The 27,552-nt window shown below is 36.1% G+C and overlaps 1 protein-coding gene across 3 annotated transcripts in view; it reads left to right on the top strand.

The window, feature by feature from the left end:
- Nucleotides 1-310: 310 nt before the first annotated feature.
- LOC131428277 (PRL-1 phosphatase) overlaps nucleotides 311-27,552 on the top strand; it is a 191,922-nt gene continuing 164,680 nt past the window's right edge. For all 3 annotated transcript variants that reach the window (XM_058592095.1, XM_058592092.1, XM_058592094.1), the window contains exon 1: nucleotides 311-1,018. The gene's annotated coding sequence lies outside the window, so the exon portion shown is untranslated. The remainder of the gene's footprint in view (nucleotides 1,019-27,552) is intronic.

Here is a 27,552-nt window from a genome sequence, read left to right as displayed (position 1 = left end):
TTGTCCACCAAGGATCGGCAGCGAAGGTCATTAAACTGAAAATCCAGTTTTACCACTAATAGTTATAAATATATACAATTTTTCTTTATACATTTTTGCTCTGGCAACATTGCTTCGCGCGCCAGCTGTCAAATGCATCATCGATATTTTTCTTTTATCGAGCCTTTTCGTTTTTGTCCATGCGTTTTATACATCGTTTACACGCGTTTCAAGCTGGTGTTCGTGTGTTAGAAACACGATCGTTGAGTGCTTTTTGTGACGAATTGGTAATTTTTCACAAGTTTGGGGTTTGGTTGTGTGCGCTGTCTGTCATCACCAGTTCTGAGATAACTTTCAAACCGAGAGGTTCAGCTTTCTATTGAGCAGTCCAGTTGCGCGACACGGAAGTGTGAATATTGTGTGTGCTATCCAGCAGAAAAAAAGGAAAAGGGCATCCGTTTCATCAAAGTTTTGCTAAAAGTTCGAAGCCTACTGTGTGCGTTTCCATTGTCTTCGAGGAGCCACGGAAATTTCTTTTGAAAATTGTGTTTTTCCAAGTGAAGTTCAACCAGCAGTGCAGAAAGTGATCTGTAGCCAGGAGGTTTCCTTGGCCCAATAATTGTGCCTAGTTATTCGTGTATGGGCAAAAGTGCAACGTGCTTGAAGTTGAAATTAATGTTGGAATAGCTAAATTCCTCAGTAATTTGTTATAACATAAGAAAATTGGCTCCTTCCAAAAGTGGAAGTCTGTCGATCCATTGTGTCTACATTGATTGAGGTGAAAGTGTTGGTGTGCAGTTTGCTTGTCTAGCCAAACCACGAAAAGAAAAAGTTTTGTGGGAGCATTCGTTAATTTTCAGCAGTGGCAGTGAAAGAAAAGTTACGAAAATTCAGCAATATCCAGTCAAACAGTCCCAACTCATCGGTGGTACTTTTTTGGTGATCTGAGACGGAAGCAAGTGCTCTCAATTTGACCCGTATTCACGTAACACGGTACCAACCCGTTACCAAGCTCAATTCAATGTGTATGGCTATTTTGGTGAGTGTTGCCTCTGTTATAGAAAAAGTGGAAGAAAATGTCCTACTTCCGTTGCGCTTTGCTACTGCTCCGAATTGAATGAAATTCTTGGAAACTCCCACCTACTGTGAGCGATTAGAAATTATTATTGTTGGAACTACCCATCAGTAAATCGTATTGGAATATTTGCCACTCACAGAGGAAGCATTCCGTCATCGTGTACGCACAGGGGATGGACGGAGCAGACTTACAAAAACTAGTTCGACGCGTACACTGAACGTAAAAACAGGCGTGACATCGATTGATTTTTTGTTCTACTAAATATGTTTATTCCATTATAGCGATGTAACCATTGGTGATCGTTAGTTGAACGTAAAACAATTATTTCAAAAGATCGAATATCGGTGACATTCTTTTGTTTATTTATTGATCGTCTACCGAACAAATATTTACTCAACAATTTTCCCTGTAAACAAGAGCAGTAACCATAAGTCAAAATGTAACTAAATGGTCTAACATTACACTTTTCTGTAAGTTAAAGTAATTCCAGTTTGTGTGTTTTGTTCTAGTGTTATTATATTAGATTTCAATGAAATCATGGTACTGTTTTCCGGAAAATTTTGATTGTGTATCAAAGTCTTACGAAAATGTGGTTGGATTGCCTATTCTAAGGGTATTCTCAAGCGACGCAATCTTCAAATATTTTATGTATATGCTGATGATGTTTCCCTTGTTATCAAATATGTTTTAAATGTGTGATGATTTTTTGTACTACATTTTATTAATGAAGTAAGTGTTTTAGTACAGTGTTTTTTTCCGTCGTGTCTCTTCCATTCGCTGATGAGCTTACACGCGCTGCGTGCGATAGGCTACCACCTTCCACAAACACTGTAACGATGAGCAGACGTTTGCACGGTGGGGTTAGAAATGTATAGCAGAAAGGCGTTCGGGATATTCGTTTTTTTATTGTTTTCAGGTGGCATTCGAATACAGAGGATTTGAGGTATAAAAAGCATATTTGAGAACTGTTTTACAAGCCAAATATGATATTTTGCTTCTATTTTTAGACTACCAGCCACAGTTCGCTTGCAGATTAGATAGTAACTTATACTATCTTTGTGACTGTGTTTGTGAAATCGATTGACATTCACTTCTACTCAACGTATTCGATTGACATTGATAGCTCTTATCGTCATTTAGTTGAGGTTTACAAATTATCATCCTAGCAGAGTATGTTGCTAGCATGTTTTCAATAGATGTGTGTGTGTATTCTGTCTATGATATGGTAGTCGCGGTATCGTCTCGGGAGTTTCCTATCAGCTTGAAAATTGAGTAATTTGATGGAAAGAATGAATAGAATCTATGGCTATTGTTTGGTTGAGGCCAACGTTTAAGAAATGTCGTTTCTTTCCACTAAATGCCTAATTGCATTGTTCCCTTAGTAAATATACTAGCAAAACAATGATATACCATATATTATTTTGAATTGTTATTGTATCGTTATTAAGGGTTATTTAAATTTTACCACGGGTTGTCTTTTAGAAGCTTCGCCGAGTTTAAAAGCTACACAGATGTTAGAGTTTAATTAGTAATCCTTACTGTTTTGTCCCCTTTTCCTCGGTTTTGAGTCACAATTATTTTTCATTTTTTCACTCGATTAATTGGACGATTACTCTTTATTCATGTGTACTGTCAGAAACTTACAGCGTTTTTTGTTCGCTCTGGTTAGTCTTATTCCGGTATATTTTTCACTGCTCCATTTTAACAACTAGAATAGCTTGCCCTGGGCCGGAGCTTTAAAACATATATTATTAAATAATGTAACAGCCAATATTCGAGCGTTACGGAAGCATCGTCATCGCTGATAGTGACAATCATAATATTGACTTTTTGTTTTGTTTAACAGAAGAGGGGTTGCAGTATTGCGATTCTACTTTTGACTATCGCTGCTTCTACGTCGTAACGTCTTTGCACAACGCCATTTCGACGTGTTCCCTAATACCGAGCAGACAAGAGCAGGGCATTCGAATTCGCACCCCTAACATGTTTTTTTTGTGCCGATTCATCTTTGATCACATAAGAAAAGATATTGCATAGGTGAACTGCATTGGGCATGTGGCAATGCCAAAGATGTTACGGTTTCGGATTGGATTTGGTTTACAGCTTTTTTTTGTCGTCATTATTGGCTCTGAAGTTATGGCAAATTGTTTCAATGCCAATTTCATAGAATTATACAACATGCCATGAATTATACAACATGCTTAAATCATACCTGCCATTACCTAATAACATGCCTAATGCTAACTTAAAATATGCTTAAATAAACTTCAAATCATCTTTCTGTTTTTCGAATGCCTATTATCTCAAAGTCGAACAACTATTACTCGACTAGTCCAGAGTAGCGTTAGTTTTTTAGCTGATTTGGTAGTTTTTTAAATGAAATTTTGAGACAAAGTTATTGAAAAATGCATTCATCTATTATTCGGTCGAATGTTTTCATTAAAACATGAAAGTAATTTAGTGTTTCGTAGAAAAGATAGCTAACGGGGTTTCGGACAGATCGATTTGAGTCAAATATGTATTGTTTTGATTAATTTTTGATGTCAAAAAGCTCTAGTAATTGATTTTCACAGTCCTCCCTTGATTTGAAGTTTTGCAATGCAAGCAAAATATGTCCATCGTTTTATGCCGGGTTAGGCTCCCGAAGTCACTATACACGTATCAGGCCTAGCGTTGTCCTGATGGAATACGACATCGCTTCTGTTGGTAAATTCTAAGCCATAGGGCTTGACTGCGGGAATGACTGTGACAAGTGATGACTTTTCAGAGTATGTCTTCACAGGACACGACTGATAATTATACTGCGTGGATGCCGTAGAATGATCGGATGTTTTGTTCAATTGGAACAATTAAATAAATAAATGAATTAGATGGTGCGTCAGATAAAATTTGCTTTGCGTCAGATGGCCAATAGAGACATTCTTTAGCTGTCAAAATTTCATGACATTCGATTTATTAGTGTGTTAGTTATTGTACTTCCATGCAGGCTATTTTTGTAAAATTGGAAACAACGGAGAAAAAAGATTTTCGTGTGTTGATAGAACACTTTTAATTTCGGACAAATCTTCAATTCCGGTGTTGTAACTAACTGTATAGAGATGAGAAAATATCAACACAATGAAACACATTGTGTGAGAAACCGTCGTGGGCAGAATGTGACAACTTCTCGTAACTTCAGTTTTGCCGGTTCGGACAGTAAATGGCAAACGACCTTTGCCTTTACTTTCTGACATATCAGAGACTCGGATGACTCGTATCGCTAAGATGCCTAAGTTCGACTCCTCTGGTAGAAGGTAAAAGTTTAGATACGAGAAGCCTTCTGCTTACTTAAATGACCCTTGTCACGTCTCACTTTTCCGCACTTTATTCTTCACATTTTTGCTCTTCCTAGAGTACTATGGCTCTATGATTTCATATTCTTTCTCCTCTTATAATCTCTAGTTAGTTTGATATCGTTAAAAAACCGAAAAAAGTTAATGAATAAGCGTTTAATTGCATTGTACAACTGACATGGTAAACATATCAAAAGGAAGCAGTTCGTGCTCGCATCGCATCCGACGCAGTCCAAAATTTCTTACGGTCGCGACGACAGAAACAAAGACAATACAGTGCAGTGAACAATAGAGTGTACGAAATGGGCAAATACGATTTAACAAAGCCTGAAACTTGGCCTACAAGGCCAAATTCAATTTGTATTGATTTCAAGCGCTGCAAAGTTAGACCTGCAGCAACCGAAATTGAAATCTTGCTTAAGGAACGAATGCATCTAAACGTTAATGATGTAAGTGAGATTCAATTCAACAAGGCGTCGAACTGTGTGTACATTATGTTTAAACGTGAAAAAGATGCAATTGCATTTGCTTCGGTTAATAACGGGGTGCACAGTATTGATCATGACAATGTTAAATATAAAATCCCTGTGTACATGGTGGACAATGCCATAGAAGTACGCGTGCATGACCTTCCCCCGCAGACCAGCGAGGGGTATGTTCGGGAATGTATGTCGCAGTACGGTGAAGTTCTTTCCATCGAAAAGGAAGTATGGCGGAATTTTTTCCCGGGTATCCGGAATGGCGTGCGAGTGGTACGTATGCAACTACGTAAAGCAATTCCATCTTACATCATTTGTGGTCAAGACGGGATACATCCGTGTAAAACGTTGATTACGTATGAAAATCAATTGGTTACATGTCAGTTTTGTGAACAACCTGCACACTACGGCAAACCTTGCACTGAAACTGCGAAAACAAACAAAACAAACAAAAACAAGGACAACCGCTCAACAACGGAAACTAGTGAATGCAGTGCTCCTGTTTCAAAAACACCTTCACCATCTAACCAACTATCAACTGCAATCAATGTACAAAGCGCATCTGCGGCAACTGCAAATGAACCCAAGACGGCGATCAACAACGAAAACAAGGAAACGGAAACCGCTCACAACTCCAACGATATAGCAATGGATGATACGAGTAACGGACAAAACGACCTCCAATCTTCGCTAGAAGGAAATGGAAGCTCCTCTCCCCCTAGAAGAAAGGTGACAACGAGATCCAACAATAAAAAAATAATTTTATGTAACAAAAACATGGGTAAATCGGCCACGTAAAGCTATACGCAAATTGGCCTGAATAAAAATTGTTAAAAAAAAAAAAATATCAAAAGGAAGTGTATTCACAATTTTGCATGAGCAGTTGAATATGAATTGAAATTCATATTTCTACTGCATTCACCATATTCGCCAGATCAAGCCCTTGAAGACTATTTGTTTCACAGATAAAAATAAAAGCTTGCTGTATAAAAGTGGTGTAGTAATGTTGGAACGCCGTTAGAGTTGGGCAAAAATGATGTCCAAGAAGAAGTCGTGGAAAAGCAATCGCCCCCTTGAAAAGTCATATTGAAAAAAATAGTAGTATGCTTTTCGAACAATTAGAACAGTTACCGGAAAATTTAAAAAAGAACCTTTTTTCATGCTTGAAACAAATACTAGTTTTTCTTGTGATGATTGCCTCGTTAAAAACAAATTTGCAGCTAAACCAATACACAAGCTTTTACAAAATTTGTTATTGATGTCAAATAGTTATTTAATCACTAGAACCCGACTGTACTGATTAAAGAAATAAATTTGCTCAAAGAGCTTCGGTTTTTTTGAAACCGATTTTGCTTTCCCTTTCTACTGTTATATCTGGAATTGCTCAAAGACCACAATAGCTGTTAGTTATTTTCAGATTGCTCTAGACGTTTTCAGAAAGTATTAAGAGTTATCAAATGACTACAGTCACTTTCCGAAGGCCCTGAATGTTTTACAACAGTGATTCCCAACCATTTTATTGTTCTTGAAAATGATTCGCGGTCCTCATAGAATTACTTCGCGGAGCCCCAGGGATCCGTGGAGCATAGGTTGGGAATAGCTACATTGATAGGTTTCAATAGACTTCGGATGTAATGATTCCGATGAAATTTATTACCTCTCGTGTGAGTCGAACGGGCATAAAATAAATTCGAAAACGGTGTAAAGAAACCTTTTCTACGGCATTAACGAACCGCACAGAGTGCAAATCAGTTCAAACATTCTGCGAAGGTGCTCTGTTTAAACAGTAGCGTCTATGCTATGCGAAATGCAAAGTGAATTTATGTTTACGAAATCGTCGTCTCTTAAAAAAAACTTAAATTTGAGTGAGTTTCATAAACTGATTTGAATGAATTATGATTATGATGACTTTCTGTGTATTCATAGAATTACAAGAAATAAAGTTTTGCTAAGTTCAAGAAACTTAATTATTCAAAACAAGTTGTTGTGACAGTCATGCAACTAAACAATGTGGCGATCCTGCATAAAAAAAGTCGTATAAAGAAAAACCGCATTAAAAAAATCGCCTAAAAATGTATTTGAGTGTATCCTTACAGTACCGTTATTCAAAGTATTGTCCATCGTCTTCCACTACTTTTTGTCATCTTTCCAGAAAAACTGGGATGACGCGTAAAAAAAATCTTTTTAGATTCAATGAATTAATCGAATAAATTTTTGACCATTTCGCAGTTTTCGAAATGCTACTCTGATAAACCATGTGTCACTCGTATGATAATCGGATAGAGTAGTGTCCGGTGAATATGTCGAATGGGGTAGAACTTTCCATTTCAGCAACTTTCGAAACCTGGGGTCCTACATTCTCATGAAGCAAAATTAATTTGTTGTGACTATCTTTATATTGCATTGTTTTGGGGCGTTTTCTGACCGTTGAAAGATTGCCTCCTAGTGATGTGGACAACTCCAGAAATGTACGGCCCAGGTCTGCATCGAGTAACGTCACCAAATCTTAAGCTTCGATTTTGAATTGACTGAGCAGCAAAGAAAGAAGTGAAATGAACGAAAACTCACAGGGAAGATGATTTTTCGATAAAAAAATTCATCCAGAGGTAGGACTAGAACCTGTGGTCTTCTGCATTCCGTACATGCACATTTATCATTTCCGGCACCACATGTACGATGTATACTTCACCAACTCAGTGCTGTTGTAGAACTGTATCTACCTTAGTTCGGGATGACGTGCATATTGATCGCGTATATACGGAATGCATGAGAATGCAGGTTCGAGTCCTGTCTCTGGGTTTATCTTTTTTGCAAAGATAAATCGTCTTTTCGGATAATTTTTATTTTTTTTCACTTCTCAATCTGTTTTTTTCACTTAATCAATGTAAAACAGAGCTTAGTTTTGACGACTTTACGGCAAACCAACTAGGTATAAAAGCTTAAAGTTCTTTCTAACCAGCGCTAAAGCAAGTGCATCATTCCGGTTGGTGCCTGCTCTAGAGTTCAGTTCCAGTATCAAGAAAACAGTTCAGTATTAAATCAAGTTTCCCTTCCAGAAAGATCGATTGCATCATCCTGCTGCTGGTCGTTTGCATTGGAGCAAAATACAACGACAAGTGGACAACGATGGGGAACATTATGCAAAATCAGCCAATATAATAACTCCAAATGTTATCTAAAGAACTATAAAGATTGCTTCTTTGCAAATCGGAGATAAAAATCGTCAGCATAATGCAAATCTAGAATCGTTTGATTAGCCTTTTCGCAGTGCGAAATTCGCACCAAACGAGTGCGAATAAAGCCAGCATTTGACTGCTTCGCGTTCGAGACAAATGCTCCGAACAGTATTTAATATCGTAGAGAATTCCACAATTTGGCTCTTCTGATTTCCGGTAATGAGTCTCGTACAGCATTTTGATAGTTCCCTTCGATGAAATATGCAAATCCGAAGTGACATAATCAACATCAATATTCTATATGTTGCTATTTTTTTCATTGCGCAAAAGCTACAAACGAAATCACGTAAAAAGAAACCCATCTTCCAAAATTTCTGTAGTATTGAATCAATTCGCACAGTTCTGCTGCGGTACGTTCGCAAAGCTAGTTTCACTTCAATCAAGAGCGATTGTGACATCCAGGTGCTGGTCGTTTGTTTGGGGGCAAAATACAACGAAAAGTGGACAACGATGGGGCACATTATGCAAAATCAGTCCATTTAGTGACTCCAAGTGCTATCTAAAGATCTATTACAATTACTTATCTATTGAATATAATCAGTTAGTGAAGGTTTACAGTGTGATAGATTCTAATGAGAAAAATGCCGCATATTTTTCTCGGCTTTTTTTTAATTGAATTTTGTGTGAATGAGTTTTGTTGACTTTAGAGTGTGCAAGTGGTGTCAGATACTTTATTGTTCATTACATTTGGATTAAATTAGAGGAAATTTTTCGTATGATATTGAATAAAGTAGTTTTTTTATATGATGGGAGACAGTACGAACAAAATATTCTAGTAGTGAAGAAGGGGAAAGCTTGCACAGTTCACACAATCGATCAACTAACTGATATTCGGAAGTGTAAAGAAAGCGTGTCAGTTTTACTCGTATTCACGTCATCCAGTAATGTCTCTGACATTTTCCACCCGCTTAATCTCAACGAGAGCATGGTTCGCCTTATTCTTCCACTAAAACACGATACCTTCGTGGCACTGTTCTTGATGTTCAAGTATTCATTACTTGAATATCAAGAACAGTGCCACGAAGTCATCGCTTTCCGCAAACACGATTTTTCTGGCATAATCATCGACATGTTTGATACTGCACAAGAAATTCAACGAACACAATAATGAAGTGTTAAACACTAGTAATGATTCGTTAAGTGGTTCAGATTTTCTAAGCAATATAGAAATCTAACTATCAAAAGTTTCGTCTTCGATCTTTCAGTTCATTAGCAGCTCATACTGAACTGCTAGTGCAAAATAAGTAAACCTAGAAATGTACAATTTCTGCGCTGCTTTTCGTAACAGTGAACATTTTCGACAGTGGGTCACCAGCGAAATTTGTTCTTGGAAGAATTTCTCTGGTTCGGAATTGTTAAGGTGGTAAAAAAACCAGTTAAGGTAATAGTCAATAGACAGACTAAACAAAAAATGGGACGAGTTTTTCATTTTTTTAGGTTGAAGTTTGTGCGGAATGAGTATCGGATTCAAACATGTATTGTACAGAGAAAAAAACTACAGTTTTTTTTATTGAACACAGGATGTATCTTGTGTTATGCTTCGTGGAAAGAAAAATTCTATATAATTAGTAAAGCACTTTCATGAATGCATGAAAAGTCTTACATAATCTAAGCAGAGAAGCATTCAAACTGTTAACTGTTAACTTTTATTATATTTTTAAATAAATTCCCCGAGCCAGTGTCCGTTTCAAGCAACAGAATCGAAACAAAGCCAACCTGTATAGTAAGCCGAATAAGACTCGTAACTTCCCTCCGAATGTTGTGTTGAGTGACAAGTTCGTTGTGGACTGTTATTTTGCAGCTTGCAAAATTTATTAGGTTTCTTTGTTGGTTCGAAATATTTTTGTCGTTCCGTTTCTGGTTTCTATTCGTGGGTGCTGAAAGCAACCTAGGCGACCAGAGAAGGGGCATCGGGTTGTTTGTTGAACAATTTAACATTGAATGCGGAGGGTACACAATGTGCAATTAAAAATCGTGCTTAAGATAATAAACTTACCGTCGTTTGCATTTGCTTGAGAGCACTGCGATTCTTTGAGCTAATGGAATGCGCCGTTCCCCGTAAACAGTTGCCGGCGAAAGGACTCAATGATGGTTCGCCACAAAAATATACCGCCTGTGTGGGTTGGATGCTGCGATTAAAAAATACAACGGAATCATAGAAAGAATCAACAGGAATATAAATCGGTTCGTGTTGTCTTCTGGAACTGATGTTGGTGTCGGAAAACAAATGGTTATTGCGTTATACAGTCATTGATTACATTGAAGTACTGGCTGTTATGGATATTGAACAGTAATAGCTGATGTCGATAGTTTCGAGAGGTTAGACATCTATCATTAATATTTAGTTCATATTGCTTCGAGTTTTGAAGTGTTTTTACTGTGTTAATTATGAGCAATTTTGTGTTAACTAAGCAGCTTTTTCGGAAGTTCTAGCTTTCTTTTTTAATTGAGAGAAAAGTGCAGCTGAAGCGCATCAAATGCCTGTGGATGTTTGTGGTGATAATGCTCCAGCTGATAAATTATGTAGGAAATGTTTCGACGTTTCAAGAATGGAGATTGCAGCGTTGAAGGCAAGCCTCGCTCTGGACAACCAAAAAAAAAAACGAAGACATCACTCGATGAAGATTTGAGTCAAACGCAAGATGAGCTTGCTGATTCATTGGAAGTGACTCAACACGCACTTTCTGCCCGATTAAAATCCATGCGAATGATTCAAAAGTAAGGCAGTGGGATGGCTTATGAACTGAAACCGAGAGACATTGAAAGGCGATTTTTCACTTGCAAGCAGCTGATTCAAAGGCTACAAAGAAAGGGTTTTTTACATCGTATTGTTACTGGAGACGAAAAGTAGATATTCTATGCATCTGGTTGGACCAAAAGAGTGTAGTGTACTATGAGCTGCTACAACCAGGGTGATCGGTATAGGCTGCAAGTGATGCGTTTGCGTCGTGCATAACGAGAAGAATGCCGAAATAAAGCAAAGACATGATAAAGTTATTTTCCTGCATGACAAAGCTCGGCCTAATGGTGCAAAAGTCGTGAAAAAATATTTGGAAACGCTCAAGTGGGACGATTTGTCGCACATGTCGTATTCTTCTGATATTGCTCCTGCTGATTACTGGTTGTTCCGATGGATGCAGCACGATCTGGCAGATCGTCGGTTGGCTTATTTCGCTTTTCAGATCTGTTACAAAAATTGAATTTTGACATCCATCAACGCAGTCTTCGATACCAACCATTTCTGAGGTTACCTAGTGCTAGAACAAATTATGCATATAACGAACCTTTCCTCAGCATGTGTCGCCTTTTCAATCGCTGTTCTGATGTTTTCGATTTCCACTTGTCGCGTACTACTGCACAAAAAACGATTCCTGAATACTCTTTAATTCTAGCTCTAATTCTATATACGATCTCAGCGACAGGCACAGTTATAGTTTTTATGTTACTTTAAAACAAGTAAACAAATAAACAAATAAACAAATAAACAAATAAACAAATAAACAAATAAACAAATAAACAAATAAACAAATAAACAAATAAACAAATAAACAAATAAACAAATAAACAAATAAACAAATAAACAAATAAACAAATAAACAAATAAACAAATAAACAAATAAACAAATAAACAAATAAACAAATAAACAAATAAACAAATAAACAAATAAACAAATAAACAAATAAACAAATAAACAAATAAACAAATAAACAAATAAACAAATAAACAAATAAACAAATAAACAAATAAACAAATAAACAAATAAACAAATAAACAAATAAACAAATAAACAAATAAACAAATAAACAAATAAACAAATAAACAAATAAACAAATAAACAAATAAACAAATAAACAAATAAACAAATAAACAAATAAACAAATAAACAAATAAACAAATAAACAAATAAACAAAAAAACAAATAAACAAATAAACAAATAAACAAATAAACAAATAAACAAATAAACAAATAAACAAATAAACAAATAAACAAATAAACAAATAAACAAATAAACAAATAAACAAATAAACAAATAAACAAATAAACAAATAAACAAATAAACAAATAAACAAATAAACAAATAAACAAATAAACAAATAAACAAATAAACAAATAAACAAATAAACAAATAAACAAATAAACAAATAAACAAATAAACAAATAAACAAATAAACAAATAAACAAATAAACAAATAAACAAATAAACAAATAAACAAATAAACAAATAAACAAATAAACAAATAAACAAATAAACAAATAAACAAATAAACAAATAAACAAATAAACAAATAAACAAATAAACAAATAAACAAATAAACAAATAAACAAATAAACAAATAAACAAATAAACAAATAAACAAATAAACAAATAAACAAATAAACAAATAAACAAATAAACAAATAAACAAATAAACAAATAAACAAATAAACAAATAAACAAATAAACAAATAAACAAATAAACAAATAAACAAATAAACAAATAAACAAATAAACAAATAAACAAATAAACAAATAAACAAATAAACAAATAAACAAATAAACAAATAAACAAATAAACAAATAAACAAATAAACAAATAAACAAATAAACAAATAAACAAATAAACAAATAAACAAATAAACAAATAAACAAATAAACAAATAAACAAATAAACAAATAAACAAATAAACAAATAAACAAATAAACAAATAAACAAATAAACAAATAAACAAATAAACAAATAAACAAATAAACAAATAAACAAATAAACAAATAAACAAATAAACAAATAAACAAATAAACAAATAAACAAATAAACAAATAAACAAATAAACAAATAAACAAATAAACAAATGAACAAATGAACAAATGAACAAATGAACAAATGAACAAATGAACAAATGAACAAATGAACAAATGAACAAATGAACAAATAAACAAATAAGCAAATAAGCAAATAAACAAATAAACAAATAAACAATAAACAAAACGAAAATTGACTTCAAACTTGGATCACTTCAAAAGTCGAGACATTTTTTTGAGATGGAATCCGAAAATTGCGTGAGAGGTGGGAAAAAGTAATAACTCGCGATGGACGATACTGTGATTAATCTTTAAACTCTTTTTATTTTGAAAATATAACCATTCGAATCACCTTCTGTATTTTTGTGTGTATGCATGTGTACACTAGAGAAGGGGTGATTCGTTCGCGAACGGCTCAAAATAGCTTGTTCTTGTAAAAGAATGAATAAGCAATAGGTCTTTTCTCGAGAACGGTAGTGCCCCAGTTCATAGTCGTGAGAAAAGCAAAATCTACTAAGAGATGACTCAACTAATTTCGATAAAGTTCGGCCTATTTGAAAGCTACTTTGAGGGTTTGGTCTTATCTTATAAAGACGGTACGACCACTTTCAAGGGGCTGGGGTCCAATGGAAGATTGAAAGTACCTATTATCGTTCTCCGGGCCTAGAAGTGTGGAATTCGGAGGCAAAAAAAAATGTGGTCAAGCCAAGAGTTGATCCACTGGGTTCCTGCTTCCATGTCGTAAAAGACCACAATCGCAGGAATTTCAATTATCCTACTGTCACTTCGTTCTGCTTTTATCTCGTCTATATTTCTTTTCCTTCGAGCTTTTAAGAATAGTTTAATCATATTTTGCTTCTTTCGTGTTATTTCTAGTTCTTCCAAACTACAGGTTGTGGTGAGCTCTATTCATGCCCGTTCCTCATCGCTTATTGAAAGTGTTTCGTTTAGTTGTTTATAGTTTTTTTCTAGATTTCACAAGATTCTTTTACTAAATTAAATTTTGAATTTAGTTTTCCAATGCCAAGCCGTCAAGATGGTCTTTTTCGAATATGGCGATTCGTCAGCAACAAAATTGTTCCACTAGAACAATATGCTTAATTTTATTGATCGAGCATACATATCTTCTTACTAAATATGATATGAAATTTCTTTCTTTAGTGTTGGTATGCCCAACTAGGTATCTATCCGGTAGAAAGACGAATTATACAGTCTGAGTAGGTTTCGGATCCTTCGAATGGCCAAGTTTGAATTGTTCTTGATTCAAGACGTCTTGGTTATCTTCGTTGAACTGTCTACTGTATCTACTGTGATATCCAGATATTAGATAGGAGATTAGGACAAGACAAGTTCAAAATTTGTCTTAGAACTGTTGGGATGAGAGTAGTTTCAGAGCATAATTAAATGCGAAAATAGTTAAACATAACATAATGTCTTATTTTATCATTATCGTATCACCTCAGTTTAGGAAAAATTGAGGATCAATTAAAAAATTGTTTATTTCTGTCTCGGTAATCGGCTGCCTAGAGATTGAGGAACAAAAACTATCAAATAATACAAGTGTATCAAATAACAACTATTTCAAATCAGATGCCTATTATAAATTAGCTGTAATTTCCATTTCTGTAGATTGTTCTTATAAAATAATTGTCCTTGATATCGCGGGATTCAGTTGGTTTAGAATCGATTGACTACTGTTCTGAGAATTTGAACTGTACCTGACGACAATTCTAAATATAAATATTACAGCATAACAATATCGCGCAGTTAGGCGTCGTCGTATTTATATAATTTATTCGTGTTGAGGTCAGTTACACAGGTCACGAGCATCGCGTGTATGTTTTCAAATAATTAAATAATCGTTATATACTTACTCTTACTCTATCAGTCGTAGACCACGCGGGTCTCTGCTGTATACAGGAGGCGTCTCCATTCAACTCGGTTCATGGCTGTTCGCCGCCAGCCTCGGTAGCTGCGAAGGGTCCGCAGGTCGTCCTCAATTTGATCGATCCATCTTGCCCGCTGCGCGCCTCTTCTTCTTATACCGGTCGGATCATTATCGAGAATCGTTATATCTACCAAGTTAAATTCCAAGCATTTCTTTGCCCCACTAACACCACTCTGTGGTGATGTAAAGAATTTCTCGGTCACTAGTAGCAACCAGTGTTGGACTAACATTCCTTCCTTTGCCATTGTTGACTGAAGTAGCGATTAGTAGTGACAGTTTCACTAGGTTTTAGAAGCTCATGATACACCACATCTTTCAGATCCCAGATTTCGGTTTTCCATCATCTGTCTTTCATTCATTCCAGGTGGCACCAATTTCCCACACTTTTGAACTTTTCCCATAGCTTTGGAAGTGTCAGAAATTGTTTGTTGTGCAACATATAAAATTGCTAACATTCGATTTTGACTAGAAGTACCATCTACGTTATTTGTCATTTCTTGCTTAGTTTAGGTTTTACGTTGAGCATGATCTACTATTCCCAAGTATCATGCATTTCGTTTAACATGCAATTTCAACCGGTTTCGGATCAATCACGGGAAACTCACGAAAAGTCAAATAAGCTAAGTTAAGGTATAAAGACGGTACGACCAATTTTGTTTTAATTTATTGAAAGTTGGCTTTTTGGTCAAGTGTTAAAGATCGACGTTTCGAAGAATATTCCTTCATCTTCAGGGCCAAACGACTACAAATATGTAGTTTTTTTTCATCAAGTAGATTGTAACATTGAATTGATATCTCTACCTAACAGTTCCACCTTAGTTACTAGACATACCGATTTTACTTGAGTTCCGGTTTTTGTGCAATTGCGCTAAACACAAACGTATTTTCCAATGTATCAACCGTAAACTCTATTGAAAAAGAGCACACCAGTATAGAACAATTTGAAACAAACTGAATCACTCATGCTGAATCAACTCAAATCTCTTTTTATGCAACTTTTCTTACGCAAACTTTTAAAGTAATGCACTGTTTTTAATGGGAATTTTCAAAGCTATGCAATTTTATTGTTTCGTCTTCGAAATGTACAAAACGTCGAGATCTAGTGTTATCTAAAAAATTGAAAGTCTAATCTCTGAGACTTTTGTTTTATTCGAGATAACATTAGATCTAGACGTTTCATACATTTTTTAAAACATTTGACATCAAAAATAATTTTCGATTTCGGGATTTTATAAGTTCTAAATTCGAAATTAAAAAAAAAGTTTTTTATTTCGAGATAACACCAGATTTTGACATTTCATGATGTTTTAAGACATCTGACAAAAAAATTTTTTGTTCACTTGGTTCACTTGTTTTTTTTATGCGAATTTGCGAAGCTATGCGGTACGTATTCTCTGCATAAAATAGACTTGAATGTATAACACTACGACACCGATGGTATCAAAGGATAAACTTCGAGAAACGGAATGATCATCCCGATGCGACAGAAAACGATTTTTACATATTTCGTCTGAGTAACCTGATTTTAAACTGGAAAGCTTCCAACGGTGCTATGCTATGTCGTGGCTCAGACGGTACCCGGTGCCTGGTAAATGGGTCAGTGAGTGAGCCGTAAATTGTAGCCGAATTACCGCTGTCAAGTTTGTTTGTATGCGGTATTAAATAAACGGGAAAACAGTAATTGAAGCTCTAACCTTCATCGAAATGCTCTGGTTGACCAACCATTTATTGCTGAGCGTAGAATTTCAGCCACACCTATTTTAAGTCTTAAACTTTTTCGTTGTTAAATTCTTCCACATTTGGGATTCGAAAGCTTCAACTTTCTAACGATCGAAATCGCATGTTTGACAGCAATCAAAGTTTTCAAATTTTACGTCCAATATAAATAACAGCTTGGAATCAGGATCCGCCTCTTTGAGGCAACGTAGATTATGTTTGTCGTGTTTCAAAACGATGGAAAGTGTAGTTAATTTCCATTGCTTCGCTGGGTTCAGTTCTGTTGGGCTAGAAACGTAGCAAAAATGATGTAATGGCAAAGTTTGGTGGCGGCGTTAGTCGGTAGAACAGACTAATTAACTTAAAATTAATTCATATCAGAAGAAACATAGTCTTCGCAGTTGCTCATCTTCCTGATTATATTTATGAATAATTGATGTGTTTGAAGTTTCTTCAGAAACCGAGAGGAATTCGACCAGAATTTATGTTCATATTGATGATTTTGACGATGCTAATACTATCAAAGAAAGGGATTATTTCAGTAAATTTTCTATGAATTTAAGGCCTCACATACCGACTGTGTATTACTTGGAGGATAGACTCCACACTGTGAAGTAGTTCATGTAAAGACTGTTCCAGAAAGTATGGACGCACTTTGATTTCGCTGTAAATAATTCACAAGTGTTAGATATTCAAGTTCTATTCGATATACTGATAATATTAGACTACAACAACAGATTATTATTCTCAACATTTGCTACTTAGTCATTGTAGACTAGCTGGCGCACCCTCTTGCGAACGTTCCTCATTAAATTCCGTACAGACTTCTCGGCGACAAGTTTTGACACTTTTTTCCAATCTTTTTCGAACTGTTGAATGGTTTCGGCTGCCGATACATGTTTCCTAAGATGCGCCTTCGTTAATGCCCAAAATTCCTCAATTGGTCGAAGTTGTTGTCTTTTGGGACGAAAGTGACATTTTTGGTAGTATACCATTCTACCGTTGATTTCGACTAGTGGCAAGAAGCAAGATCTGGCCAGAAGACAACAGGATCCTTGTGGCTTCGAATCATGGGTAGAAGTCATTTTTGTCTTTTTTCACATTCCTAGATGTATATTTCGCTGTTCATTGAAGCATTGGCGATGAAGGGTTTCGAAATCTCACCGCAGCTACAAATTGCTTGCCAGACCATAGCTTTCTTACCAAATTTTTCGACTTCAATCGATGTCTCGGACTGGTTTAACACTTGCCCTTCTCGCACCGTATAATATTGTGGTCCCGGCAAGGATTTGTAATCGAGTTTCACGTAGGTTTCGTCGTCCATGATTATGCAGTTCAAATTTCCAGCAAGAATCGTATTGTACAGCTTTCGAACCCTCGGCCTGATCGATGCTTCTTGTTTCGGGCTACGTTCTGGTTGTTTCTGCTTCTTATAGGTTCGAAGATTCAAACGTTCTTTAGCACGAAGAACATTTGACTTCGAAGTGCTCACTTTTTTGGCCACATCCCGAACCTCCTTCTTTTGCTCGAACGCCTTCAGTATACGTTTATCCAACTGAGGGTTAGCAGGACCTTTTTTACGACCCGTTTTTGGGTTATCCTCAAAGGTGTTATCCTCACCGAACTTCCTGATAGCATTTCGCACGGCTTTTTCACTTACTCCTTCCATTTTTGCTATCTTTCTCAGTGACAGTCCGCGTTCTGTGCACCATTTGTACACAATTTTTCGAAGTTGTTCTGCTGAAAGTCCACGCATTTCGAAACAAACTAATGAAAACGAATAAACAACGGCACAAGTGGTTAAAGAAGATTGTAAACAACAGGATGCATCCATAAAAATTGTCAGATTCTTAACCATTGCGAAATGGCAGCGGTTTTTGGTTGCGTCCATACCTTCTGGGGCAGTCTTTATGCTTCTTATATAAAGGCAGCAATATCTTCTGGAGACACTCAGATCGATAGATTTCTGCCTTTATAGTTCCGGTAGTGTAAAAAATGGTTGACTTCAAACCACAGGAACATATTGCTTGCCATACCAGTACCTTTCGATCGAATTTATTCACTTGAATCGACCTGCCCGCATAGCTTACATCCTCCCCAACGACGATAATAAAGTATTGTGGACCTGGAAGGGTTTTTGAGTCCTCCTTTACAAAAGTCTTGCACGCATTCGGACACTGCAAAAGACGCGAATTCAATTCCCGGGCCCTTGTTGCTGCTCGCTTCTTCTGTTCGACACTTTATTTCGGGATTTTCTGCTTCTTGTAGGTCTTCAGGTGATTTCGCCTCTTGATACGCTCGATCATTGCGACACTCGTTCCTGCTTTTTTAACCAAATAACGTATTGACATTGATTTGTTCTTCATGATTAGAGATACCACTTTCTGGTCCAGTTTCGGGTTGAAGGAACCGGGTTTTCTGCCTCTTCCTGGTAGCTCATCCAAAGAATAGTATTCCCCAAAATTATTAATGATGGTTTTAACACTGGCATGATGAATTCCAAATCGCTTCGTCGATTTTCGAATAGTGATACCCTTCTCACTTAGCCATGTATCTAGAACCTTAATATTCACTTTTTTCTCAATTCGCGACATTTTGAAAACGCAGAATTTAAACCGCACAAACAAGTAAACAAACGAAAGCTGCCAGCCAAACGCACAGTATGCTGTGATCTGATCATAAAAAAACATCACAAATGCATGCGTACAACACACATGTATGTGGATAGCTTTTTTTCGATACACTCCTTATGATTGAATAGAGTTTCACTAGCTTAAATTCAAATGTGTAACAGAAATCTCAAAAATTCTTTTCTAAACTACAACTTTTCTAAGTTGTAGCATTTCGGGGCATTTCTACTGTGATATACACTGAGGTCTTTTTTATGCGGTTTTTTGCGACTTTTCTATGCGAATTTTTAGAGTTATGCGGTTTTTTTATGCGAAATTTCAGAGATGCGGCTTCCTTTCTGCGGTTTTTTTTATGCAAAGTTTCAGAGTTATGCGGTTTTTTATGCGAATTTTCAGAATTATGCGGTACGTAAACTCGCATAAAAAAGACTTCAGTGTATAGGAGAAAACTGATCAACTTGAGGAAGGTATCATGCACCACTAGGTGGGTTAAAACCGGTTTTTATATCAATAATTGCGTATTTTATGTAAGGTTTTTTGGTTTTTGAACGAATTTTTATTATTTAATTTGAAAAAATGTATTTCAATCCAGCGTAAATCATCTCTATCTTTATTGCACTCATTGAAGTGCTTAAATACATTCAGGAGAAAATATCCCGGTTGAAAAAGGAAGTTTCATAATTTTTAATGATGAACGAAAGTGTAAAAAAATATTACAAATGACATTTTGGTGTAAACTTCTCGTCCATTGTTTGTAGAAAACAGTCTGACACAGTTTTCAGTAATAATTACATAATTAATAAATAAAATCTGCAAGAATCTGTTTAGACGAGAGTGCAACTGATGAAAAATACAAACTACAAACTTTGTGTGCATTATGAATAAAGTTTAACCGTTAATTAGTTCAACTGAGTTCAATGAGCGCATGTTTTCAATGATTCAACCCAGTGAAATTTGTCGGCCGGAGTTGGTCCGATTGTCGAACCGGTTGATCACCTTCCATTATCATCATGTCATGGAGAAAAACACTTTCCTAAAAATCTGTATAAAATCAATATATTTTGCAAAATCCGTATGAAATTGAGTAAATTTTACCAATGTACTTGAAAATCAGTAGAATACTGGAAAATCCGAAAATCTGGTGAGGAAAAGTAGATATTAAATATAATAATCCTTGACGCAACCAATCACTAATCCGAAATATTTTGCGTAGATTAGGTCTGCACATTTCATGGGTGTAGGATATTAGAAACTTTTTCCGAGAGATCAATTGATCGAAAGACCACTGTATCATATCCAACAAATCTGTTCAAGTCATAATGATTTATGGTAAACGGACAGAATAGGATGGCAATGGTTCGTAATTTTCCATCATGACCACGATTGGTCTCATGTTGCGATGTTGAAGTTGAAGTAAGTCAAAATTGGTTCGATTTTTTCTTGGGTTTGAAATACAAGAAATTTTTTTGTTCATAAATCAATAAGTTATTTTCTGGTATCTTCTTGGCAACACTGATTTTGACAGATCACGCGTGAATCGTGTATAGTGTCATTGTCAAACTTGTTCAGTTTGGTCTATAATTTAATCATGAATCATCGTTGGAGTTTGAGGAAGGTCCACTTGTTATCCGAAAATTGTGTTCAGCGACTAAGTTCTGTTCTGGTCGAATGGATATGTCAACAGGCAAAATTGCCGCACCCGAAGTGAAGATCAATCAGAAGCATTGCAAAAGCTACCATTGCATCCCAAAAAAAAACTATTTGGTGTAAACTTTGACCGGTTGTATTATTCGTGAAATACTGGCCGATATGCTGGAGAGAGTATTAAAAAAAAACTTACTTAAGTTTACGTTTCGTCTTCGACTCATCAGTGCGTCAGCAGATTACGTTGAACTGCTGACGCAATCCCCTGGATCAACATAATCCGCTGAGCAGATGTAAAGTTAATGCAATTTGCAAGACACTTTTTTATTACACAAGAAGTGTAACGTCTAAACTGACGTCTTGAACGAAACAAGTTTCGGCTCACTGGTCGTACAGATTGTGGTAATTTGAAGGAGAAAAAGTTGTTACACTTCTTGTGTAATAAAAAAGTGTCTTGCAAATAGCATTAACTTTGCGTCTGCTCAGCGGATTGTGTTGATCCGGGGGTTTGCGTCAGCAGTTCAACATAATCTGCTGACGCACTGATGAGTCGATGACGAAACGTAAACTTAAGTAAACATGGTTATGTGCATCTAGCATAAATTTGGGGGTAAAAGCAACTTTTTCCCCTTCAAATAAAAAAATTTGTTTAGTCCACCTAGTGGTTTCATGATTCCTTTCTCATATAACTCATGTTTTCATTAATATTGCTAAGGGATTCTTTAAAAATAGTGGGTGGGTAATGTCAGAAACATAACTGAATGACGTGAATGCGAATAGAATATCAAACTTCTGAATACCCAAAATCGTTCCCAGAAGATTATCTATTGTGTGAATCATGCGAGGTTTCATTTCTTTACTTCCAGAATCGTAAAGTACGATTTAATCACGACACACTTATTCCAACATACAAATTTATAAGACAAAGTAAAAGAGAGTAAAAAATTGTATGCCTGCATGAGTACATACGGTACGAATCACAATAATGTTAATGGAAGAAAATGTGGAAAAGACCTTCAATATTTAATATACTGATATTAAAAGTCATCTGCGCAAGATAGAATAAATGAAACGTGTCAATTTTCACATTTTATACCTACTCGGTTGGAAACTTTAAAATGCAATGTCGCTCTGACGGCAAAGTAGAAAGTGAAGATAGACTTGCGATGCGGTGTGCACTTTCTCGATACTCCCGGAAATAGAAACGATGATCCGGTATACTCAACATCAACGTATTTGGTCGACTTTCTGAAAGTATTTGGCTCGATTTTTCCGTGTCATGTATGAAAACACGTTCCTGAAAATGAAATTTTTGTACTTATTAGCCTGTTACTCCGGAACCGATAGTCGTATCCGGATGACATTTGGTAAGGTTATATGGGTTTGTAAGACCATTAATTTGAACATAAACTAGTGGAAATTGGATGAGCGATTCCTGAGAAAGTCGAGTGCACTATTTTAGTTCATTTTGAACATTTTCCCCCGAAACTCCGGAACCGGAAGTCGGATCCGAAAAGTTCAATAGCAAGCTATGGGACTCTAAGGCTTTTAATTTTAATCTAAGTTGGAGAAAATCTGTTGAGCGGTTCCTGAAAAAATCGAGTGTACTTTTTCTGATTTTTTTTGTACATTTTTCCCCTTCACTCCCGAACCGGAAGTCCGATCCGGGTAAAATTCAATAGCAACAAAGGTAGTTCGGATGATGAGTCGTGTTGGAGGAATGCTGTTAAAAAATGAACTATGTGAAGAAGTAAGAACGGAATACTGGTTTTATGATAAATATATAAAAGGAAGGACATGCATTCTTTCGACTTAAATCCGACTTTTGTGGCGGTATCGTTGACCAGGCTATCTCTCTATTCTGTACTTCATCTCTAATGAATGTTCTCAGCATATGATTAGCTGTGAAATGCCTCATATTTATTTGTCATGTAGCACCATACAATGTGTCTTTAGGGTTCACTGACAAGCATTGCAAAAAAATCAAATAAAAAGCAGTTCAATTTCTACCGTGTGTGCATGTGGCCCGGCGGGAATAAAGTAGTCGTTGTCGCCCTCGATGTCAATGCAGTGTCGTCTGTGTCCCCGATTGAAATCGGATCGTAATGCACCGGCGTGGAACGATGTATAATCTAATGACGTTCGCAAAACTCACTTCTTTGCTGCTATTGGAGGTGAAAAACATCGTTTGGGCTGAAAATGTTGTCGAAAAAAAAATACCAAGTCCCAAAAAACAGGACAATGCAGGAAAATGAAAAAAAAAAAACGATGTGAAAAGAGAGTCGTGACAAGCCGCTAACTATAACGAATCCGGGAAGGTGAATGCCTCCTGAATAAGCAAGCAGACGGCTATTCTTGTTCTTCATTATTACGTACACACATATTCCGGCCGAGCCGTGCCTCCGTAACCTATAGCTTGGCCGAGACCGACCGAAAAAAGGGGAAACTTTTGCTTGGCGATTTTGTTTCTGTTGTCAGAAAGGGGGAGGGAGGAGGCAATAGGAGATCGGCAGTCGGTTTCAAGCTGATCGAGTTTGATGCTCTTTGTCCCTGAGCTGCTGACGTTGACTGGGCCGGACTGGTTGGTGGGATGGACTATGCTTTATGTGTGCTGTAAATATATGTTCGTTCAGCTCATGTTCCGTTCGTGGCGCTGTTTTCCCAACGACAACCGAACGGTTGCAGCCTGTTGCGAAAATTTACGCAAAATTGTATGAGACATCGAACAGGCGAGAGAGAGAAAGAGCAAGCGTGATAGTGTGAAAGGGAGAAACAGGAGCGTGGCGGGAGGGAAGGGTTTGTTATTTTGTGCATCTGAGAATGCATTCGGGATACTGCCATTGTCTGTTGTCGGTGGTCAATGCACCCGATCCCGTCTGTCGAGTTCAAGGTTGGGCTCCGGTCGGGGCATCGTCCTCGCTGATCTGGGTTGACACCAGGAGGAGTTTGATCAATTCAATGGACGATATATAAACCTTGAATGTTTACATGTAATTTTTAATTTAACCATGTAACATGGAACTGGGAGTAGTCCTGCTCGTAATGTGCAGAGTTTCCATCGTTTTTTCGCAAGCACTAAAAGTGCTACTCGATAAATGGTGTTTAAGTCTTGAACATTTAGAATCCGTGTTAAAATTGCTTCCCTAAAGAATAATCTATTTCCACAGCTTTTGTACTTAATCAAAATGCAAATTATTTTTTCTAACAGGTTTTTTTAATTGAAATAGCTTAAAATCATATTGCATTGGTAGGTAGATAATAGCAACTTCAGTCCTGATATTTTTTCAAGGATCACACCGTGAACTAATATTAGACATTACATTCAACCAGCCTTCTCGAACGACTGTAATTGGGCGTGATGCATTTCTCCAAATTTTCAATTTTTCCTCTTCTCGTTCGATTCACCTTCGCGAGACGTATCATCAGGATAAAATAACACGATCCGCAAACGTCGCTGTAGACACATTAAATAAGCTGCGCCGTGGAAGGAAATAACAATGCACCGAACACGAATCCGTCACGTTTACCAGTATCCCATGTGGCTGCGACGGATGCAACGATGGATTGGAGTTCATTGATTTTTCGCCACTCTGTTGTGAAGCACAATTCTTCTGAGATGAAATAGTCGGTCGTATTTTGATTGGTTCTCTGGACAGAAAGGAATGTGCTAACTCCATATTAGTTCGAAAAGGATCCGAAATTCCATAATTTTTTCTTCGAATAGGTTCAATGAGGATATATGGCAAGATGATGATTGTCACGTTAAACGATTTTTCACATCTTTATTGGGCCGCATTTCCATTTCACCATGTAAAGCACGCTGCATGCCAATAATTTAAGGTCTGAGGCTAGTAGGTCGCGTATAACCACGTGTCTCGCTCTGCGTATTACATTGCATTCTCGCATATGTACAAAACGATTCTCGATGGGCCGGGTGACCAGAAATGTTTCGATATTTTTGGTTACAAGTTTGCATAAATTGTGTCTGCATCCAATAAAGCTACCGCTTGTTTGGCAGCCTTGCTAAGGTGCATAAATAAAAACCGACTTACCTTCACATAAATAACATTCAATTCATTTTTATCGCGACAACACCTATGTTTTTATGCACCGATCGCTTCGAAATTAAATTATCTAAACATTGTCAGGGTAGATTTTTGATCCATGCTTTTGAAGGCGAGATATTCAAAGAACAAGTTGAAAGCTATGCAAGCTTCCTTCAGAAAAAATACTATACCGACCGCTAACGTCAATGGATCATTCTGAAATTTTCACAGAATAATCTAAAATAATTTTCTAAGAGATTGTTAGTTGGGTTCTTTGATAATCGTCACCGTTTCTGAGAAAATCAGATTTGAAGCGTGAAAATAGCCTTCTAAATCCCCTTAAAACACACTGGCCTCAGCCCTTATCATCTTATTTCATAATTCGGCCTAAAATGTAAAGAACATCAAAACATATAGCACTGTCATCTCCGCCTAGCAGTTCGATGTAAACCACTAAGCAAATGCAAAGTTTTTCACTATTGATGCAACATTTTAATATTATTGCACGCAAAGTTTAAGCACCGAAGAAATCGAAATAAAATATGTACTTTTTGCACAAACCATTATACTCCTAAATGTTTACATTCTGCGCCGGCCAGTAATAAGTCGTCACTCGTTTAGGCCTGAGACGTCAGAAATGATATTGCATCTGTGCCATATTACAACAAGTGTTGCATAAATATTGTGAACTTTGTGTCTACTCAGTGGTTTACATTGAACTGCTAGGCGGAGATGGCAGTTCAATTTCAACTGCATCAAGCACTGATGAGTCGAAGGCGAAACGTAAAGAAATCGAAATAAAATATGTGCTTTTTGCACAAACCAGCAAACCCCTAAATGTTAATAAAAACATACATTTGTGTATTTGTTTGACATATTCTAGGTCACCTTATCTGGCAACGGTTACAGAAAAAATATATTTTTACGATTTTGTGATAGTACAATCGAGCTCCGATAGCCCATTTCGTATACAGAGCAAATTGTACTCCGAGATAATCGATCCATCGACCAACCCCGCCTTAATGCAATGATGGCATCAAATGGATTCAAACGTATAAAAGAGATCTTCGATCTCTTGCTGAAAGGAAAGGAATCGATTCAGCTAGCATTTTTACCAATCGCATCCAAATTTTTAGTATCATAATCAGCTTATTACAACTTCTGAACTTGATGTACACACCTGTACTTCATTCGGATATGAATAGGAAATTTATTTACACCCAAAGTGATATTTTCACCTTTAAGACGTATTCCGTAGTATATGCTTTATTCTTTATCGAATTCTTTGAGAATGGGATGGAAAATACTTGCTTTTTATTTAATAATAACATTTTTAGGGCACACGGCTAAAGCTCCTAGATGCCAAGGGCATTTTCTAATTTTAATTACCGACTAACTGTAAACTAGAATAATTTCATCTGGCATTGTCGCAATGGTCGACTCTGGCAGATCCAGCCTTCAAATGGCGATCGGCAGTAATAAAAAATACTTATTGGAATTCATTTGGGTCTTCTTTGAATAATATTTGAATAATAATTATGAACATGAACTTAGCGAGTCACCTCTCGCCGATGATAACGCAAATAAGTGAATAATTTGTTGCTTATTTGTTGCTAATTAGTTACAGTAATTTTGAATTTGTTGCTCAATTTTTTAATTTTTTTTTTTGAGTACTTCGCTAAGTTCATATGAATTTAGCAAATCTCCCTTCCAAATATACTTCAAAACAGATCGAAGCCCAGTGAATAATTTGTTGCTTATTAGTTACGGTAATTTTGAATTTGTTGCTCAATTTTTGTTTTCATTTTCTTGAGTACGTCACTAACTTCATATGAACTTAGCGAAGTTCTCAAACAAATAGAAACTAAATTGAGCAACAAATTCGAAATTATCGTAACTAATTAGCAACAAATTAGCAATAAATTATTAACTGAGCTCTTCGATCTGTTTTGAAGCATATTTGAAAGTGTGGCTTCGCTAACTTCATATGAACTTAGCGAAGTACTCAAAAAAATTAAAAAATATGTGAGCAACAATTACAGAATTATCGTAACTAATTAGCAATAAATTAGCAACAAATTATTCACTGAGCTACGATTTGTTTTGAAGCATATTTGGAAGTGTGGCTTCGCTAACTTCATATGAACTTAGCGAAGTTCTCAAACAAATTAAAAAAAATTGTGCAACAAATATAGAATTATTGTAACTAATTAGCAACAAATTATTAACTGGGCTTCGATCTGTTTTGAAGCATATTTGAAAGTGTGGCTTCGCTAACTTCATATGAACTTAGCGAAGTACTCAAAAAAAAAATTGAGCAACAAATTCAAAATTATCGTAACTAATTAGCAACAAATAAGCAACAAATTATTCACCTATTTGCGTTATCATCGGCGAGAGATGCCTCGCTAAGTTCATGCTCATATAATAATTCCTCTCGGTTCAAAACTGTTCCAATCGGTAGTCATTGCTAGTAGACGGCCAAACGAACCGATTCTGGGTATCCTGATTTCCGATTTCTGATTTCGGACGCATCGGAAATAGCGGTCAAATACTCTAAAATGGAACACACTTTTATCAGAGTTTGATCGATTTTCATAAAATGTAAGATCTTATGGTTTCATGCGGAATTACTGAGATGCATTTGGATTCCACTTCCGGTTACTTTAAGCAGAGACGCAA

The sequence above is a fragment of the Malaya genurostris genome, chromosome 2 (assembly GCF_030247185.1).
Source record: "Malaya genurostris strain Urasoe2022 chromosome 2, Malgen_1.1, whole genome shotgun sequence".
Lineage (NCBI taxonomy): Eukaryota > Metazoa > Arthropoda > Insecta > Diptera > Culicidae > Malaya > Malaya genurostris.
This window is presented reverse-complemented; position numbering and strand designations above follow the sequence as displayed.